Source organism: Balaenoptera acutorostrata, chromosome 16 (assembly GCF_949987535.1).
Source record: "Balaenoptera acutorostrata chromosome 16, mBalAcu1.1, whole genome shotgun sequence".
In the NCBI taxonomy this organism is placed as follows: Eukaryota; Metazoa; Chordata; class Mammalia; order Artiodactyla; family Balaenopteridae; genus Balaenoptera; species Balaenoptera acutorostrata.
The window spans coordinates 78,993,639-79,003,021 of NC_080079.1; positions in this window are offsets into that span (position 1 = coordinate 78,993,639).

The following is a 9,383-nucleotide window of genomic DNA, read 5'->3' on the forward strand; positions in this document are numbered from 1 at the left end:
TTGTTTCCTGCTATGATTCCATCTGATATACCTCACTTTAGCATATGTTACTGATCTCACTGTTCAGTGTTATTGATCTAGTTATCTATTTCCTCAAGTATTTTGAAGTCTTGATGATAATAAGAACAAGGATTTGATCTGACCTACAGAGAGTGTTTGACATGTTGAAAGAACTGAAGAATATTATTGAATGAATGACTGAGTGAATGAATAAAGTACCATCAGCATGTTCAGCAATGCTATTAAAACCGTGAAGAGTGTCATTACGGATGCTATGACAGACGAACCCTAACCCTAACCATCATCTTTGGTCTGGTGATTCAACCAGCTATTGGTTTATGATCCAGCTGCTAGATTCTAGCATGTTTTTCTTTTTTTAATTTTTATTATATTTATTTATTTTTTGGTTTTGTTGGGTCTTCGTTGCTGCACGCGTGCTTTCTCCAGTTGCAGCTAGTGGGGGCTACTCTTCATTGCGGTGTGCGGGCTTCTCATTGCAGTGGCTTCTCTTGTTGCGGAGCATGGGCTCTAGGCACGTGGGTTTCAGTAGTTGTGGCATGCGGGCTCTAGAGCGCAGGCTCAGTAGTTGTGGCACACAGGCTTAGTTGTTCCGTGGCATGAGGGACCTTCCCGGACCAGGGCTCGAACCTGTGTCCCCTGCATTGGCAGGTGGATTCTTAACCACTGCACCACAAGGGAAGTCTCTTTAGCATGTTTTTCTTTTTTTTTAAATAAATTTATTTACTTTTGGCTGTGTTGGGTCTTTGTTTCTGTGTGAGGGCTTTCTCCAGTTGCCGCGAGCAGGGACCACTCTTCATCGTGGTGCGCGGGCCTATCACTGTCGCGGCCTCTCCCGTTGCGTAGCACAGGCTCCAGACGCGCAGGCTCAGAAGTTGTGGCTCACGGGCTTAGTTGCTCCACGGCATGTGGGATCTTCCCAGACCAGGGCTCGAACCCGTGTCCCCTGCATTGGAAGGTGGATTCTTAACCACTGCACCACCAGGGAAGCCCAGCATGCTTTTCTATCTGATTTTCAAGGCTCTCATGAGAGAATTTATAAATATTCATATTCCAGATTTAATTAGGACATGAGGAGACTCTGGCATGATTTTCTTTTTTTGTGAATGCCCTTGCCACTCACAAAGTCTATTTAGAACCATGCCCTGGACTGCAGTCAAACTCATCTGTCATTGATATGCAGAATCTACCTGTGGTGATTGTGATTATTCCTTCACTGACTTGGTTCCATAAAAACAGCACATGCTATCATTTCTTCTAAATCAAGTTGAATCTGATTCCATGACCCTATCCTAGTGAGTCAGCACGAAATTCAGTCACAGTCATTATTTAGACTCTGTACCCCCCACCTGGAAAAGTCATACAATGCTCTTAGAGATCTTTTTTTTTTTTTTTTTTTTTTAATTTTATTTATTTATTTATTTATTTATTTATTTATTATTTATTTATTTATTTATTTATTTATTTTTGGCTGTGCTGGGTCTTCGGTTCGTGCGAGGGCTTTCTCTAGTTGCGGCAAGTGGGGGCCACTCTTCAACGCGGTGCGGGGACCGCTCTTCATCGCGGTGCGCGGGCCTTTCACTATCGCGGCCCCTCCCGTTGCGGGGCACAGGCTCCAGACGCGCAGGCTCAGCAGCTGTGGCTCACGGGCCCAACTGCTCCGTGGCATGTGGGATCTTCCCAGACCAGGGCTCGAACCCGTGTCTCCTGCATTAGCAGGCAGATTCTCAAGCACTGCGCCACCAGGGAAGCCCGCTCTTAGAGATCTTGTATAGCAACATGGTATCTGATCATCTGAGTATACTGGTTTCCTGAAATACCCTTTGTCCAAAGCTGGAAGTCACTTTACAGTTGGGGATTCTGTTGCCTCTGTTCTACGTGAGGCACAGAATTCTTTGCCAGGGCTGGAAGCAGTCAGACTCAGAATCCAAACTCCCTCTGTGCATCCTCTATTCCCTTTCTAGACAATGGAAAATTTCTTCATTGCTGACTTCAAAGAAATGAGCCTCCCTTCCCTCCCTACACTATAATCTAGTCAAATAGCTCAAGATTAATTTGAAAAATCAAGATATGAAGATTTGTTGTCTGCAATCAGAGTCTGATTTTAGCTTTGCATAGCAAACTTCCTCTGAGTGGAAGGAGGGAGCATAAAGCAACTTGGTACTTTCTTGGAATGGAAAAAGGAATCACACAGAGATTAAATGCCTGACAAAGAGTTTAACTCAAAGCATAATGATAAGTTGTGAATTGCCTGATATCTAGGCTTGTATGGTCTTTATAGGCTCAAAGTTACCCCAGCGGTTTGCAAATAATCTAATGATTAATATATTAATAAATGTGTGATTAATGAATGAAATGAAATAAAGCAGAGGGTAAATAGATTAGACCAGAGGCTTTACTGTTTGTTTTGCTTTTATGAAAATGTACCATGCAGAAAATATGAGTATATTGACAAAAATATATATAAATGTTTGACATAGTATAAACTAGATATTTAGGTATTTTTGGTTTGCGTGGTTGTTTATATCTTTTTTCCTTTTGTATTGTATATTTTGACATATAGCAGACTTAAAGTACTATTACTTGTTATTTCATGAAATTTATATATAAGATATATCTACATTACAAAGAGCATGAAACAAAAATATATTGTTCCTTTGTTCTGTATTTAGATATAGCTTACATTTTGGAATTATTTTACATTAGAGATTGTTTTCAAATCTTGGTATTTAAAAATTTTAGAGACAATATAAATTTAAATGCACTAAAATTTACTTCAAATGTCTTTTTTTTTTAAACCCCTTTGAATTATTATGAAAATTATCTCCGGAAAGTACTTCACAAACTGTGTGTGTGTGTGTGTATCCAGAACTGGATCAATAATAAGTAATACAAGAAGATATAGATGATCATGCTGATAATGTTTCAGTAGATGATGATTTTCGAAGTATGGCTCAAATATAAAGATAACAAGATAAAAGATAGATTTTATAAACATTGAAAATTTCAGTTTGTTAAGCACATCCTAAAATAAGTATAACAAAACTTGATTATTAATAAACATATTATATAAATGCCCTTTCAAATCAATAAGAAAAGGATGAACCTCTCCAGCAGCAAATTGAACATAAACACAGATAATTTCTATCAACTTGGTAAAGATTAAAAAATACATATCTAAAATCCCATATGGCAACTATTTATAGAAAAAAAACATTCTTATTGATTAGAGTATGATTTTGTAAAATTTTTTTGGGAGGAAGTTAATTTCTACCATTAGCATTTTGCATATTACATGACCCCCAAGTATAAATATAATTTGCATAATAATACCCACCTAGGAATTGAGGCCCTGAAAATTTAAAGAGAGGCAGGAATAAAGAAGAAAGAAATTGTGCTTTCTTCTGGGCACAGTTAACTCTAGGCACATTTTGTAACTCTATACACACACACACACACACACACACACACAAAGGGGATGTGTATATGTGTATATATTTGTGGATGTATAATTTCCATAATGTTTCTTCTCAATTACCAAAATCCTAATTATCCTCATGTCCTACTAAGAACCCAGATTTGAATTGTTCAATATTCCAATATGCTTTAAGTTCCAATATCAGCTGTTCAGTGCAGTTCATCTCAATCAGGAGAAAAAAGAATATGCTGTAATTAATTCAGTACTATATACATGACTGGAACCTTTTATTATTTCAATAATTAACTTTAAAATATTATATGTTTTTATGATCTCCTAGATATTAGAATTTAGGCATAATAAAACAAAGAGATGTCTTGTGGTATAAGAAAATACTCTTTTGAGAAGAAAACATAGTCCCTTCAATAAATGGTGCTGGGAAAACTGGATGTCCACATGCAAAGGAATGAAATTGGACCTTTATCTTATATATACAGAAAAATCAACTCAAAATGGATTAAATAATTTAACATGAGATATGAAAACATAAAAACCCTAGGAAAAAAACATAGGTGAAAAGGTCCTTGACATTGGCCTTGCAAAGAATTTTTTTGGATTTCACACCAAAATTACAAGCAACAAAAGCAAAAATAAACAATTGGGATATCAAATGAGAATTGAGGAATGTTAAAGTGCCTTGATTTGAATTCAGATTAAAGAAAGATTATTGTCCTATATGCACAAAGATCTCTAAGGGGAGAATATCATGAATTGAATTATTTTTTGATGATGTTTAAATTTCAGTTAGATAAAAAAAAGTTCATTTTTGTCTCGGTTAGAATGCTAGGACACATCTCTCATAAGCATCAAGTGCATTCAATTCCTACAAGTATTGAAAGTTTTTCACCTTTATCTTAGTCTTTGGTTATAATTCCTGAATTATATGTGGTATACACATAGACTCCTTGTATATAATGGTAATATGACTTCTTAATATTCTTATTTCAAAAACAAACAATCATAAACAAACAAAGCCTTGTTCTGTGTATTTCAACTTAGGATACATTTCTTAATGCATTTATTGGATTCATCAAGGTTTTATGATCTTTTGAGAAGCATGACTTAGTCAAAGTGAATTATTTTCCAAGCCCAAGTGTAGTCCATATCTCCATTGACTTTGGGTTTTCCAGTGGGACCACCCTTGAACAAATGGCAAATGATCAGTTATGACACAAGTAGAAACTCGATCAGGGTTTATGCACTGGTCTTAACCTCTTAAAATACTGCCATAAGACAACTATTTAAAGAAGCCCAATCTAACCTACTGGAATATAAGAGATTACAAGGAGAACTGAGGTGCTCGGTCCCATAGTCAGAAACAAAAGCCAGCCCCAGCTGTGAGTATAAGTCTAGATGAGAAGAATTAAAGAATTGCCTCGCTAAGCCCAACTCTAAATCTTCAGAATCGTGAGCAAATAAATGAGTGTTAACTTAAAGTCAGTAAATTTTAGAGTGGTTTGTTGCACCTAAACAGATAACTTATGTAGACACACAGTTTTCTAACTTAAATTTCTATCTTTCACATCAATTGCTCTAGCTGGATAGTCTGACTATACAGCTCATTTCCTTTTCTGGTGCATAACAGGATAGAGATTTGAGGCACATATGTTGGGAAAGAGAAGATATAGTATAAGTAGCAATAAGACAAAAAGCCTGAGTCATACACAGCCTAATAAACTCAGGGATAATTCAGGATCAGGTAATGAGTTATAAGGGATACTAATCTAAGAATCCATGGAGCACAAATCCTGTGTATCTCTCACTGTGACACTTTAGCTAAGAGCCTTTTTATCGCTAAATGAATAAACAATTTTTTTTAAGGGAACTTTATTTTAATTAATTAATTTATTTACTTGGCTGCATTGGGACTTTGTTGCTGTGCAGGCTTTCTTTAGCGGTGGCGAGCGGGGGCTACTCTTCTTTGCGGTGCCTGGGCTTCTCATGGCGGTTCCGGGGCTTCTCGTTGCAGTGGCTTCTCTTGTTGCGGAGCACGGGCTCTAGGAGCACGGGCTTCAGTAGTTGTGGCACACAGGTTCAGTAGTTGTGGCACGTAGGCTCAGTAGTTGTGGCACATGGGCTTAGTTGCTCCACGGCATGTGGGATCTTCCCGGAGCAGGGATTGAACCCGTGTCCCCTGCATTGGCAGGCGGATTCTTAACCACTGCGCCACCAGGGAAGCCCGAATAAATGATTTTTAAACCCTCTTTTTCTCCCACTTAAACACTTTAATTTTGTAGAATCACACCATGGATTCTTACTGATTTCTGTTTCATGCTTCAAATTTAATTTGATACTGGAATGTGCAAATTGATTTTGCATAGATAGTAAACCACATCTGCTTATGAAATGTTAAATTTCAAGAAATAATCATCTTTGGGACTTCCCTGGTGGTGCAGTGGATAAGACTCTGTGCTCCCAATGCATGGGGCCCGGGTCTGATCCCTGGTCGGGGAACTAGATCCCACATGCATGCTGCAACTAAGAGTTCGCATGCCACAACTAAGGAGCCCGCCTGCCGCAACTAACACCCAGTGCAACCAAATAAATAAATATTTTAAAATAAAGAAATAATCATCTTAGAACACCCTTTCACAGCTAATTTTCATCTTATATCATTCTGTATGTTGTAGAAGTATGATGAGACTAAATCAGTAATAATCTGGCAGTATTTCAATACAACCAAGCTAAGAATACTGGTATATGGTTTGTGAGCTCAGGTAGCTTTGTGTAGGATTTTTTTCATGACTTATTAAGAAATAAATTTGAATACCTAGAGGCATTACAAAACCTCTGAAAATATTTTAAACTATTAAACAAAATTATCACTGCTTTTTCTCTCACTTCTTTTTTGACAAGTTCAACATATTCCCCTTACAACTACTGGTAGAAATGGGTAGAAAGAAACCAATTTATTTTCTTCTGATGAATGAAAAAAAATCATCTCTAGCTTAGTTCATAAATCTCTTGCCTAATTTTAGCTAACAATTTATCACTCAATCACTGGTGGTTTTCCGATTTGGAAGGAAGAATGACTATGCTAAGGGTCAGGAGGCTTTGAAGTGGATTCATTAATTCATTCAACAAATTTTTTTTGAATGTTTTAACTTAGCACTGCTCTATGTCCCAAAGATACAGGATTGCACAAAATGCCCCAAACCTCTAATCTTAAGGAGCTTATATTCTAACTATATTCCAAATAATAAATTCTAATTATATTCCAAATAATAAATTGTCTTACAGTTGCCCCACAGAAGGGAGGATTAATAATCCCCAGCCCAAAATTGGTTCCAATGTTAAAGCTGATGACCCTATACCCATACCAAGAGACAGAAAAGATTACTCACATGCTTGAGACTTTCTAGTTAGAGCAGGGATAGCACCCAGGCTGGTAGAAAATGGTCTGAGTGAAGGGAGGAGAGTGACTAGTTTTGATTGCAGTTAAGGGGTGCAGTTGGTGTGAAGGTTCCCCCCGCCACAGGGGACTGGTTTTTCATAGTTTCAACTGTCCCAGTGTCCAGAGAAGGAGCACATGGACTTTCTTATTGGCTTCCCCAGATGTGGGGCAAAAAAGAGGAAGGAAGGTTGGAGTCTGAAAGCTCTGAGAGGTCAAACATCAATATAGAGTCAGAATCTACTAAAATTCACCCCTGATATTTGAGTGATGAGTACAATGTGTGATGTTTAATTTAATTGTATTTGAACTCATTTAAGTACGCCATTATGGTACTCTAAGAAGCCCAGTGTCTAAAGCTGATAAGGGAAGTGAAAATTCTATTCAATGCCTCGTTCTAAAGTCGATATTGTGCCTTGAGTATTTTGAGAAGTAAAATGAGTTCTTTGGTCACTAACAGTAATGTCCAGAACTTCAAAAAGATAAAGAATTATCTGGTGAAGACTTGAATTGTAGCTTTGGTATCTGCAGAGATATATGTGACTTTGATTTTTATTTTTGGTATCTGTGAGAGTATTCTCAGAACTTTTTATCCTGAATAGGGTGACTTTGGATAAGGAATTGTTGTGATTGGTTGGACCAGACAGCCAGACCATAGGCAATGGCTCAGGAGTCTGAAAAATGTGCAGATGGGACCGATTTTTGGCCAGGGCTTTTCTAGTGCTAAGACGACTGCTTGAAATTTGGCTAACTGTGTTGATCATGGGGTATTTTCCCTGGTCAGGGACATCCTTTTAGGGATGGACAAGAGCAAACCTCTTGTGACTCCATCACATGCAATGGTGATGCTATTCAGTAAAGGATACAAATCACTTTTCCTGGTCGCTCAGTGGATCCCAAGGGGCTCTCCAGGTAGCCAGTTAGTCCAGGAGAGAGGTGACCTCCTCCAACTCCTCCAACACCATTGCATCTAACAAGAGACTGAGGACAAAGGAAGCCACTTCTTTCTGTAAGTAAGATATGCCAGAGACTTTTTCCTGTAAGTACCATTTTCATTTCAATAAGAAGGCTTTTGTGACTGTGCTGAATCTGTGGGGTTCTGCCTCCATACGTCCCAAAGCATAATAGGCACTTGGGTCCTACAGCTCATCAGTCAGGACCAGTTAGCTTCAGTCTCCCCAAAAGTCCAATATGCAACCTGCACCGTTTGGGCTAATGAAGTATATCTGGGGCCAAAGAAGAGGGTGTTTTGCTCCAGAAGCCTACGAGCAACTTATGGTCATCATGAGTAATCCAGAGACCCCAGGATGCATGAGAGAAAGTCACCGAATCCTCTACAGTGAAGGAGTGTCTAAGGAGTGCTAATGGGAGTTCTTTTTTTTTTTTAATTGTTCCTTTTGTAAAGATTCTAGATCCTTTGTTATTTGGAGATCCCATTTAAAGTGGGCCAATTTGAGAGTAACAGTATAAATTCACTTAAGTAAAATTTAGAAATAAGGAATACGTTGCCTCTAGAAGCCAAAAGGCCTAAAAGACATTGGGCTTATTTTAATATTGTGGACTTTGCCAGGGTAATAGTTATTTCTTGACAGTATCAGGGATGAAGCCATACTTGACTGACCAAATGATGCCCAGGATTTAACTGAGATGGTAGGGCCTTGTATTATGCATAGGAGGGTGATGGTCCCTCCCTTTTGTGAGCTGCTTTGTGAATATTTTTATGTCTTGAGTGTGTCAAATGAAACTCCTCAGAGAAGGATGTCATCAGTGTAATGTCATTCCCATGATCCTGGAGAAAGCTGCATGTGATTAAAATCTTGCCTGCGAAGATTGTGTGAGATGAAAGTGTTGTTGAGATACCACCTGCGTGGCCAGGTAAAGGCGTATTGTGTCACTTTGAAGGTAAATGCAAACTGCTACTGAGAAGCTATTGAAATAGGGACTGAGTGAAACATGCTAGTCATAGCTATAACAGCAAAGTATATTTTCCAGTTGATGACTGTATGGAACCAGTAATTTCAATAATAGTGGATATAAGAGCTTTAATTGGGGAAACCATGGTATTAAGGGTATGATAATCCACTGTTAGGTACCATTCATTTTTGTTAGGCTTGATCATTGGCAACATTGGGCTATTCAATGGGAAGATAGTGGGAAAAATGGTGCTTTCCTTTAGTAGGTCTATATAATGGGTGGGTTTTATATTATTGGTCTTGATTTCTGTACACCTTGTTTTAATCTATGTTCAGGCATATTATCTAATTTTCCCATTTGTAAAAGTGTGTTTGACATTAAATGGATCTATACTACTCATCTGGGAGCTTATTTATAGCCATAAAATAAGGACAGTTTTAATATTTCACATGCTCCACATCATTGTTGTTTTAAAGGTAGAATGGGGTGAAGAGAAAGCATAGGAAAATAATTAAATTGGGGGTAATAAATGGAATAGATGGACAAATCCAATACAAATAGTAACCTATGAAGAGACACACA